Source organism: Musca domestica, unplaced genomic scaffold (genome assembly GCF_030504385.1).
Source record: "Musca domestica strain aabys unplaced genomic scaffold, Musca_domestica.polishedcontigs.V.1.1 22, whole genome shotgun sequence".
In the NCBI taxonomy this organism is placed as follows: Eukaryota; Metazoa; Arthropoda; class Insecta; order Diptera; family Muscidae; genus Musca; species Musca domestica.
In genome coordinates, this window is record NW_026712262.1 from 6,951,316 (window position 1) to 6,963,918 (window position 12,603).

At 33.6% G+C, this 12,603-nt stretch overlaps 1 protein-coding gene across 9 annotated transcripts in view; it reads right to left on the reverse strand.

Annotated features, from left to right (window-relative positions):
* Nucleotides 1-12,603, reverse strand: part of LOC101888725 (uncharacterized) — a 289,691-nt gene that overhangs the window by 31,381 nt on the left and 245,707 nt on the right. The window lies entirely within an intron of this gene.

The window sequence follows — 12,603 nt, forward strand, 5'->3', positions numbered from 1 at the left end:
CAAAACGGCATGAAAAAAACTAAAAGAGTTCTCGGCAAGAGCAGAATCTGCTCGATTTTGAACGAACTTCTCTCCCACTCCAAAACGAGGAGAATATGCCAAGGTGTCGATTATTATTTTTCTACTCCCAGGAGAACACTCACTCGAATTCGAGTGAGTTCCTCTGTTTGTACAAATGGGAGTTTTCCTAATCTCTTATATTATATTACAATGGAAATATCATAGGAAGTAACTACCAAGTTAAAAAAAGCTGTCGTTCTGTTTTAAAAACACTAGAGTTTAATTTGTTTTGTTTTGTTATTTCGCTTGTCTGGTGGTGGGATTGAACTGGCGTTCTTCTGTATGATAGTTGGATATACCATACACTTTGCCACTGTTACCATCATTAATTTACGATTAGCGAGCGTCGGAAATCTCTACGTATTTTTATTTGGTTTTGGATCCGAACCATCGATTTTGTAGTCGGGCGTGCTCAATCCATATATAAAATGACACATTATTTTTAGCTTCCTGGTAATGCAAAAGGTATGTAGCTTTCAGTTTTTGGGGCACCTCGACACGTACATCTACCAAATTTCTGCTGTTCTCAGTGCCAACGTTACCGATTATTTTGTTCTTCAATTTTGAATTTTATTCATTGGTTTCCAGTACTGGTAATTCAGAAGGTCGTTTTTTTTTTACATTGCCTTACTCGGCTCATAAAGCTTCCAAGTTTTCCCTATAGAATTATGGTTGCATTTTTATATTTCCATCGTTATTTCGTTTCTAATATTTTATCTTAAAAATTCAAATATACTCAGGATAAACACAATGAACCAAAGGACTTTCCACAATTAAAAAGCAACTAAGTTCAGCTTGGTCGAATCTTTAATATGCTTCATCATTTGGAAGCAATTTTCAAAATTATACTGTTATTTAAGAACTATATGAAGACGTGGACATGCAATTTTCAGTCATACGAAGTGATACCCATTGCAACTCCAAATTCCAAATTTAAAATAATTCCAGTAAAAAGTGTAGCTAAAATCATTAAAATACCGAATAATTGTAGGTACCGTTTTATGGGAGTTGTACGAAGACGTGGACCTGTATAAGCAATTTCCTGTTAATGGAAGTAGTACCCACTACGAATTCCAAATATCAAATTTTATGCAATTTAGGTGAAAAATGTGACATCCTCAAAATACTGAATATCGGGATAAGTTATATGGGGACTATACCTACGTTTGGATATATATGGACAATTCTTTGCATTTTTCTACCTATAGGGAACGTAAACTGTCAATTTGCAGCAAATTCGTTTCAAATGTATGACCAAAACACCTTAAATCTGGTGTTATATCAAAATGTGGACCTATATTTCTATTTCTATAATGTGGACCTATATTTTCAGTACCAAAAATTCTACGGACCTGAAATGCATCTTCATAAAATTGTATCAATCTACTTCATTTCGTTCGGAACACAGACGAATGGGCATGGCTAAATCGACAAAGAATCCTATGCTGATCAAGAATATATATTTGTGTGTTCTGAAATGCTTATTTCGAAGAGTTACAAACGGAACGATCAACTTAATATATCCACTTTAGCGATGGGTATAAAAAGATTATTATGAAATCGGGGATCGGATATATTGTTTTCATGTAAATCAGCCAATACATTCTTATTTAATGTTTTTCAATACACTACGTCGGTCAACACACTTGTCGAATTTAGGACTTTAGACGCATTTACAAAACAAAAAAAACTCCAATATTGTCGCTGTCGAAAGTGTAATCTCTTCAAAAAACACCATTATCTGATGCCTCACACATAAATACGTTTTATACAAATGTATTTTCTATTTATTTTTTCAAACCAAAAAAAAAAAAATGAAAAAAGAAACAATGTCACACGTAAAACTCTTTTGTAACAATCAGATAGTAGGAGAATTCAATGGGGTTTCATTCGATTCACTTCTAATTTCCATTCCAGTTACACGTTTTGCAAACAGAGATTTCTCGCTTTAAGTCTCCCAGCAAAAACATCCAGATTTTAAACATTTGTAAAAACAACAACTAACATAGATTTTAGTGCGGTTAAGGATTAACAAAGAAATAGTTGCTCTGCAGCAATTGTTGAACGTGTGATTTTGCACACTTGCCACCCGACACCATCGATGACGACATATCTCATAGGTTGCATTCAAACGTTTTTGAAGCATAGAATTTCATCGTCACCACCATTACTGATGATGTCACAAGGATTGTCGGTGCATGTCCATGTTCATATTTACCACTAAGCTATTTGGCGCTCTTCTACTCTTTGTGGTCGTTTGGACCATATTAATGCCACTCGCACACACATCGCCGGACGAACATGATGCACAACGCTTGGAATGGAGCGTCGTTGGACGTGAACGCTTTAAGCCATATTGATAGTATCGAAACCATGTATTTGAAATTGCTTTTTGATTTTTGGAACTTGTTCAAATATTGATTGTTAGAAAATAACGGAAATGGAAGTATTCAAATAGAAAAAAAACACAATTGGAAACGTTGTAGCAAAAGCAAAGATTAAAAATACAAATTTGGATGGATGATTTAAAGCGCAGCAGAAGCAAATGTAAACCCCAAAGGTCATTCCGAGATTACATGAGAGCTAATGACTTTGAGATTGGAGTAAGTTTAATTATGTTAGTTGTTGGGAAAATGAGCAGAAAAATAAGTTTTAATGTGAATAAGTAGCTATGGTTTTGAAATGAGGAAATGCGGAAATTTTCTGTTTCAGTAAAATTTTATTTTATTTTTTCCTGTTTTTTTTTTTTTTTTTTTTTTTTGAGGCAGACACAAGTGGTATATAATGTTTTAATACTTTTTTGTTTTTCGGTCCTTTAAAAATTTTATTTTGTCTGTATTTAAATTTTAAATAAAAATCCGCTACTTCTAAAAAGACTATGCAAAATTGTCGAAAGAAAGTGATGAGTTGTTACTCAAACCTAAATAAATTTTAATTGTATTCAGTTTTTTGTTATTGTTTTTATTTGAGATTATTCAAATAATTTAATTTTTTCCTCTATATTTCCTGCAAAAATGAAATCCCCGCTAGACATGATATCCTGACACAGGGCGAACAGCCTTTGTCTCATAATTGTGTTTAGATTTTAAGGAAACCAAGGGAAAAACAACTCGGCTTCTTTTTTCTTTCGGTCGAGCAACAAAAGCAACAACACCAATGAATAAAATCTCGCAACGAACGTGTTTATCCTCATCTCTGGAGGGGGTTGTGGCCTCAAAAATATTTTAATTATTTCCTTTAATTATTGTTGTTGTTGTTGTTGTCGTTTTTTCGTTATTTCATAACGGAAATACAATGTCTTACTTTTTCTCGTTTCATTTTTTGAGAAATATTTTTCAGAAATTTTATACGACAATGTGCGTAGCAGAATGAGAGCCAGAACAGCAGCAACAACAACAATACTTTGGCATTCGTATGGAATTCTCCGGCAATGGAGGATTATGACTATTCCCAAACGTGTTCCCTACCAACCATGTGATGTCTAGACTGGGAGCTGTGCCGAGATTTTACAGCTACCGGATGTAGGAGAAAAAAGAATTAAAGCCGTTGTTGCCGCCGCATCTTTTGTGCTCCTCATTTTGTGTTGTGTTTGTTTGCATTTTCTATTGTTGTTGTTAAAACAACAACAACAACAGAACCCTGTAGCCAATGTAAAAGAAAGGGGGGAAATGCAAAGACAAAAGTCCCCCAAAGGATAAACAGAGTATGAAAATGAACTGAACACCAACAAAGAGAATGGCGAAAACAAAATATGGGCAGCAGAGCGTTAAATTAAATTGCATATTCCGGACATTCTGGGTGTTGGCTGTTCATAAATTACGTATAATGTGCATTTATAATAAGGTCTGTTTTCGCTGTTGGATTTTTTTTGTGTGGACCGTTGTTGGTAGATCCTTCGTTACCGGCATCTCTCCGTTGTGTATTTCAGCGGTAGCAGCAAAAGCAAATTGCAGGGAAATAAAGCCATTTCACCACAAACACCATCATCATCATCATAGTATTACATAAAGTACCGTAAATGTGGTTAACTATAAAACGAATAATTTTTGCGAGTGTGTGTGTGTGAGTTTGTTTGTTCTGAAGGTGTTGCTAAATTATCGAGGGAAATTTCGAAAAATCCCAAACTGAAAAGAAGACGCGATAAAATATTGTTGGACAATTATAATTGCTGATGTTATTAAGTTGCCAAAAGATAGAAGGAATATTTGAAACATTTTCATTGTGAGTGAGCAGAGTTCTATTTCGTGAAGAACTACAGTCAATATAGATTATGGAAATTGGACACACGTGAAATTTAGGTTTAAGTATTAACTGGGGCTTTCACTAGAAAATTAATAGAACTTTAGTTAGGTTTTTAGGAAATAAGGACCGGTGATTCACCGGCCCATAGACCGCACCAAATAGTAAATTCATCGGGATGCATTGGTAATTCTGGAACGGCATTTGGATGACATATACATTCAACCAAAAATGCGGCTCATCACTGAAGTGCTATATACACTTTTTAATAGAACTATAATTTTCAAAACAAATTTCGGCGATTTGGAAGCGTTGTTCTGGAGCTAACCAATTCATAATGATGTGCCAAACAATACTGAGTAGAGACGTCACTTTAAACTGTCAAAACAGCTGTCTGACAACAGAGTGAATCATATTAAAAAAGAAAACTATTTAATAACAACCTTAGTTCGGTTACATTGCTATGTGCAAAGTTTGGTCTGAATGGTAGAGACAGCCGAGTATACATAATTTACGATTTTCAAAATTTTGACAATTGACCGGCAATGCTCCAGAATGATTGATCCAATATATCCCATCTACTACTTGATTTGATATATGCGGAAATATTAACATGTGAGAAGTTTGAAAAAAAAATCGGTTATGCATTTCAGATTTTGGATGGTTATAATATTCAAAATTTTAAACGTTTGTGAAGAAGGTACGAGGGGTGTTATGATCAATTTTCACATATCATGATTAAAATATTAACAATCAGTAAGGAAGGTCAAAAGTCGGGCGGGCCGACTATATGATACCCATACCACTATGCGTACATATTAGATAACAAACAACAATGAACCCTATTTGAATGCCTATCATGGCTTTTTTCGAATCAATTTTCAACAAAATTGACGGAGACTTTACTAGTACCAAAAAAACATTAAAAAATATTTATTGGGGCAATAGATATACCAGACCGAGTTTCATCAAATGGAAAATTTCGGCTGAATATGAAAAACAAAAAAAATCTATGCAATTTGGGCTGAAATTACATATGTGGTGGCCAATAACCGTAAAATCGGATGAAGATGAATATCGAAAGTACATAAAAATCTGAACTGATCTGCATAAAATTTGATAGAATTATTTTGTATCTGATAGAATTTAGCTGTATCTGATATTCGGTATCAAATATCATTGTTGTGGCGTGTATATTACGCATGTGGTGTACTTAAGCATCAAATCTGATGAAACATATGTATGGGAGCATACATATGCTCCCACCAAAATTCGAAGCACTTGCTTCTAGCCTGAATTCCTTCGGAATTGCCAAAATTCAGTCAATTTGGGCGGATATTAGCGACTAGAAAACCGAAAATCGGATGAAACATATATATGGGAGCTATAGCTATATCTGAACCGATTTTCACCAAATTTGCCATTCCCATTATTCAGTTCATATGGGAGCTATATCTGAATTTTAACCGATTCTCCCAATTTCAATAGGGTTCGTCCTGAGCTGCAGATGGTTTTCAAATTTTTGTTTTAAATAGTAACACTTTCTCACATTTATTCAAAGAGTGACATAACTCAACAATGCGATCTTTCTACTTTTCTACAAATAATACATTACCTTCCTATCAAATGTTTATGTTGATATATGTAGGAGATTATAATTCGCTTTTTAATTCTGGAATTCGATTTTCAACCAATGACTTAAAATATGATTTTCTCAAAACGGATATATATTTTTCGTCCCATTATCTCTCCTCATATATCTTCAGACAGCTTGTTTTCAATCGGATAATTTGATATCTGCTCAGACGATTTAATATAAATCTCTTTTAATAATCTAAACGCATTAAATGTTTTGTTGAAAAAAAAAAAAACACACACGGATGCATCGTATTCTCGCATTCTTCCATATTTATTTGAACAACAAAACACAATAAGTTTTCCATTTATTCACACATTTTTCTAATTGGAATTATTATCGAACAGCACAGACCACAAATACTTGATCTACATCCATGTCTAGCAGCAACTATTGAAGAACGTGCAAGACTTCTTAATAAAGTTCATTTACACTTTTCACAAGTATTTTCAATTAGTGATGTCAATTTTGCGGTTTTTTTTTTTGTTTCCAAATATTTTATGTTTGCTTCTTTTTGATTTGTGAATTTGAATTATGAAATTTTGAAGTATGTATAAACAAAACAACACTTAAGTTTCGAATATGCAGGAATATTCGATTTATCCTCTAGAATTATATTTAAACGATATAATCAAAAAAATACTTGCATCTTAGAAACTGAAGTCTAACAAATTCCATGATGCATCTAATGGAAAAAAGGCGGTGTTGTTAACACCGTTTTTCTATTCAAAGAATTCCCTTGTGGGTGCGAAAAGAAAACAAAGTAAGTTAATGAATTGCAATGCTCTCGATATGTGCACGGAATATGTTCAAACAGACGAGTATGTACATGCATACACAGATGTGGGTATGTATGTTTGTATGTATATGTGAAGTGTTCACCACAAACATAAGAATCTATCGATGGTTGTAGACAATAAAGTGCCTTGTTTTATTAGTTTTAATAAGTTTTCAACCGCCACCACTCTTTCCCGGCTTCCACCCCCCTCCCTTCCTTACCCCCTCACAATGCTGAGCTGCTGCTTTATACTTTGATAGCATTTATTGTTTATGTTCCAGATGCTTGCCCAAGTACAGACACACTTCGTAGCATGCATCTGAAGAGAGTTTATCAAGAGTATGAAGAAGCCCACACATGGGCGGGCAAGCAGCACACTTCGTTTGCGTTCAATTATTGCAGCTATTGTGGAAGAGTGAATAGAGGGTAATATTTGTTGTTGTTGTTTTTGTTTTTGCTGTTTTAATAGTTTTCTTCTGTTGATGTTTTTGTTATAAACAAAATGAAGAAAATATTTTGTTTTGCTCGAATCACATTGCTTTTTATTTTGTTGATGGTTCAGATATGTTTTGAAGTTGCTTTTTCAATATCGTTTGTTGTTGTTGTTGGTCATGGTGGTGGTGCAAATCAAAGCTCCAAAGAAGGAAGTAAAACAAAAATTGTTAAATTTGATTTCATGGGTTTCAACATGCACATATGTATGCACTTATGTCACTCTAAAAAATATATTGTTTATAATTATTATTATTGTTTTTTTTTTTTTGTAAATTTTTTGATTATAGTTATTAATTGACCACACGTTTTTCAGGTCGAAACCAGTTAAATGTAGCCAAACGTAAACTGTAATATTTTTTCCATTAAACAAAACTTATTCTATTAACATTTAATAGCTAATTGCTTCTAAACCAATCGAAAATGAAAATGAACCAAAGACAACTTAAATTAGGTGTCTCTAACTTCATTACTTTTTCCACTGCCTTTACGTATGTCATACGATATTCTCATAAATGAAATGTGTCTTTTTGCAGCTCTGAAAAATAAATGAGAATCAAATGACAAGTTATTCAAAAAATAACAAAAAAACATTTGTTTTCTGATTTCTTGAATAAAAAGAGCACTCAAAAATTGGGGAAAAATACCTACAAACAATTTAAAATTTTTTTCGTTGTCGATTTTCGATTATGATTATGTTCTAGTTTTAAGCTCCTCTGTCTTTGTCAATTATATCCACTAAAAAGTTAGAAAATCGATCGCATTGTTTGTTTACAAAATCTGAAATGGAAATCAGAAAGTTGACTTTTAAACAGAAAGTAAAAGATTAAAAAGATACTCCATACGATCCAAAAAGGAGGCAATGACTAGGTGGGTTTTATATCTTAATTTACGTACCGAAATCGATTTTTTCATTTGCACACCATGGCAGAACACAACACATGTAAACGTGTAAACTTGTAATTTGAAGCAGTTCAATTGTAAATCAAGAATTGTATCTTTTTACGCAATATAGAAAGTATTCGGGTCGACAGGAACAAATGTTTTTCACCGTGTAAGAAGTTTATATTCTCCCAGGTATAAAAATCATAAAGCCTTAAATATAGTAAGGGAGGTTTAGGAAGAGGTGGGTTGATATTGATCATTTTTACTGAGATCTTGTTTTAGTGGAAATATTCGAATGTGTGATTTTTTTTCGCATTTTATGAGCGTTTTGATTATTCGAAATTTTAACCCCTTTGTGGGAGATTTACCAGAAGAAGTGGACCAACATCTACCATTTACATAACAGACCTTGTGTTAGTAGAAATATTGGAATATGCGAAGTTTAGACTGAATCAGACGCTTAGTTCGCACTTTATGAGAGATATAATCATTCAAAATGTTGACCCCTTGTGGGGGTTAATTAAAATATTGTAATGTGTACGATTTGAAGAGAATTTGTTGTTTATTACCCACTTCATGAGAGATATAAGTATTCAAAATTTTAACCCGTTGTGTGGGAGGAATGGTCAGAGATATTTCATATTCATACCAAATCTTGTGTTTGTAGAAATATTGGGATGCACAAGTTGAAGACAATCGGACTCTTATTTCACATTTTGTAAGAGAAATAATTATTAAAAATGTTGACCCGTTGTGTGAGAGATACTTGATGGAGTGGACCAGTATTGTTCATTTTCGCATATTAGGACTTGCAATGTTTGAACGAATTTGGATCACCCATTCTCTTTTTATGAAGCAATAAAATATTTTCTTTAAAAAATTTTAATTTTTTGTGGGGAAGGCATCGGAAGGATCCGAACTCGATCTATGTCTGACAATAATATAAGCATCTACATCCAAGTTTGTACCAACTTGGATACTCCCATTGATAGTTATCGTGCGTTCCAGCCAGACAGACGGACACTTCTAAATCGAATCCAAATGTCCTGAAACGGATTTGGTCCAAAGAGACCTAGGATCTAAAACTGTTATTTCGATGAGACACGTTTTGGCCGTATCAAATGATATGGCTAGGCTGAGGGTATAATGAGCGGTTAGTAATATGTTCTCCCTACCCTAGGCTCCACAAGGAGTTGTATTCAACATTTTAGCCCAAGAACACATCTTTTTACTGTCGATACTGAGCGAACGTAGGATCATTTGGCAACATAAAATTCTAATTTGCGCAATATCAAAAATCGAATTTTTCCTTTTTAATTTGAAATATTACATTTGAAAAAATATTCCTTAGCGCAAAATTCCTGATTTAGCGCTTAAATATTTAAAATTCAGATAAGTTGCTAAATTTTGCATAGATTTATCAGGCGCCTATAGAGAATTCCGGCCACAATATGAAGTACATGGTTTGAAGTTTAAGTGTAGCCTCCAATGCATTCGAGAGCAAGATGAATGTATCAGCAAGTATCTAGGCATCTATGAAGTCTCATTTGGAGGAAATATCGGAATTGGAATAACTAATCTAACTTTTGTCGGTACAGTGCATCAGTCATTTCACTCACTGTGCACCGTAAACAATTCATTTTCTCCACCCATTTCGGCATCAATTTGCCATAGTTTTAGGAATTTCTTGAAATTCTTTTATTGACAAAACTTTCGCCATTCATTGTCATTGCAGCTGCAGTTGAATGAAGTACTGCCAAAAACAAAAATAAACTTTTCATCTGCTCTCTTTTGGCGAACATTGACGTTTACTTCGTCTGTCTTTATTCTTTATTGTCGTTTTCGTTTTATTACAACGAAGATATGACACAGACAAGACGCGGAGTAAGTTCCGTTCTTCGACTGGCTTTTGTTTGTGTCAATAAATGTACCATAAATTATTGACTTCTTTGTTGCTGTTCTCGGGACCCATGTGTGGTGGGGGGGCACTGTGGAGTTTCTTCCGTAAGGCTTCATCATTTTTTTTTTATACAGATGTGTGGCACACACATCCTCAGTAAGTCCCATCTCATGCTTACTTAACATCCAATCTGAATTGCCATTTTTATGATGCTCATTTCGACTCCAATTACTGACTGGGTCCTGGATACTCTATCGAGTGCAGACAAATTTAATACTTATTTATATATTTGCTCTGAATTGATATTTAACAGCTTCGTTTTGGCATTGCGTCGAAGCAGCTCAACATTGATTGACCGGGAACTGAAATTCCCTGCTCAGTAGTGGCTGCAGACGTGCATTCAACCACAAATTATTTGCTTTAATGGATGGATAATTAATTGCTGTAATGGCCTTGTTTTTTATTGTTCTGTGCCAAAAGGCAAACAAAAAAGGAAAAAAAAGAAAAATTTCGAAAAGAGATAAGCAAAAATGGACCAGTAATTGCAGTGGAAAGAAGGCTTATAAACAAAAACAGAACTACAATTACACAACGAAATGGAACGGAAAAATCCAAAGTTAAATGAACATTGATTGCAAATTTGATCTCATTTTAATTAAGAGTTGTAAGTGAAAAGGAAAATGAGGAAAACCCCGATATTGGAATGAAAAGATAAGAAAAAATTAATTTCCACATATGTTATAATCTAGATACATTGCTCTGTTCCTAAAATTCGTTTTTAAAAGCGAAAATGCTCTATTTAAGAGGAAGGAAAAATATATGAAATTGGATAAGGCCTATTTACGCTATTTTAAAATTGCTTGCAGTTTAGAAAAAAAATGTATGTCAAGTCGGTTGAAATATATTTTCGAGCTATATCTAAATGGGAAAATTTGTTTTTTATTCTAAGATAGGCGAAAATGTGTAATTTCTAATAAAAAAAAAACACAAGAAAATTTCTTTTTTGGCGCACTATCCTCTCCAATATTTTGACCTATTTCTTTGGTTACTTTGAAAAGATTTGAGACACTTTAGATCCGTTCAATATTTATTTTTTATTTCCATTCCAATCAATATTTTAGAAATTAAAGATGTTAACAATGTGTGTTTGGCCAAAAAAGTCTGAGTTCGAAAGATCGCGAGGCCCACTATAAGATTCATTGAGAAACAATTTTAATTTAGTTCTCAGAACTTCGGAAAATCATTAAAAATTCCCAATTTCAAACTCTTGTTATACCCTCCACCATTCTATGGAGGGTATATTAGCTTTTTCATTCCGTCATAACTACTCGAAATATTCATAATAGACCCTGCAAATTATTTATATTCTGGATCAGCGTAAAATTCTAAGACGATCTAGCGATGTCCGTCTGTCTCTCTGTCCATCCGTCTGTTGTAATCAAGGTATCTTTTGAACGAATTGAGATAGAAGGCAAAGATTTTGCATACATGCATAGTTGACCAATAGGCAGGTTAAGTTCGTAAATGGGCCATGTCGGTCCACGTTTTCGTAAAACCCCCATATAACAGTACCTCCCGGTATTCGGCATTTTCATGATATTAGCGAGAGTATTTACCGGAATTATTTCAAATTTCATATTTAAAGTTCGTACGGTTACTACAGCCTATGACAAAAATGTTTGTATGCAGTTCTACGTCTTCGCATAGCCCCCATGTAACAGTACCACCCGATATTTGGTATTTTGATGATTTCAGCAACACCGAAATCGTTTGTATTGGCAGATCTTAATGGTTACTACAGCCTATGAAAAAAATTCGTATGTATGTTCCCGTCTTCGCATAACCCCCATATAATAGTACCCCCTGATACTCGGTATTTTTAAGATTTTTCGACGTTATTCACTGGAATTGTAACAAGTTTCGCATTTAAAGTTCGTAATGGGTACTACAGCCTATGACAAGAACATTTTGTAAGCGGATCCACGTCTTTGTACTGTCCTCATATAACGGAATTCATTTAAGTGGTCGTTTTCGGTTTTTTTTTTTAATTTTTTCAAGTTCCTTTCAAATGATGGAGGATATTAAATGTTCGACCCGGCCGAACTTAGCTGTTTTTTACTTATTTTCTAGTTACAATCTTAAACATATGTCGCAATTCAAGTAAATTTATTTTACCTTTGAAAGTATTAGCAGTTTTATACTCGGACTTACCTAGAAAGAGAAAAGAGAACAAAATTAGAATATTTATTGTATTGATGAACAATTTTAACAATGAAATAAGTCTTATAGGTAGTACCCAATGACATCGTGCTGAAGCTCTGAAAGAGGTAAAAACCCTCGACTTAACTGCACAAATATTAACAACTTATTAACAAGCGTTTTTAAATGAATGAAATAATTGTGAATACAATTTTTGGAATTTATGTAAGTAGCTGCATTCCGAAATTGTTTTTTTAACGTTTGTACATGCTCAACCGATTGTTTGTTTTTTTTTAAAGAAAGAAATACGAGAGCACAGCCCATACAATGTTATGAATCAAATTGGCACTATCGCCAACTCATTCTTTAATAATGAATTGACAATAGTTTAATTTGAATGTACTTAAGTTCTAA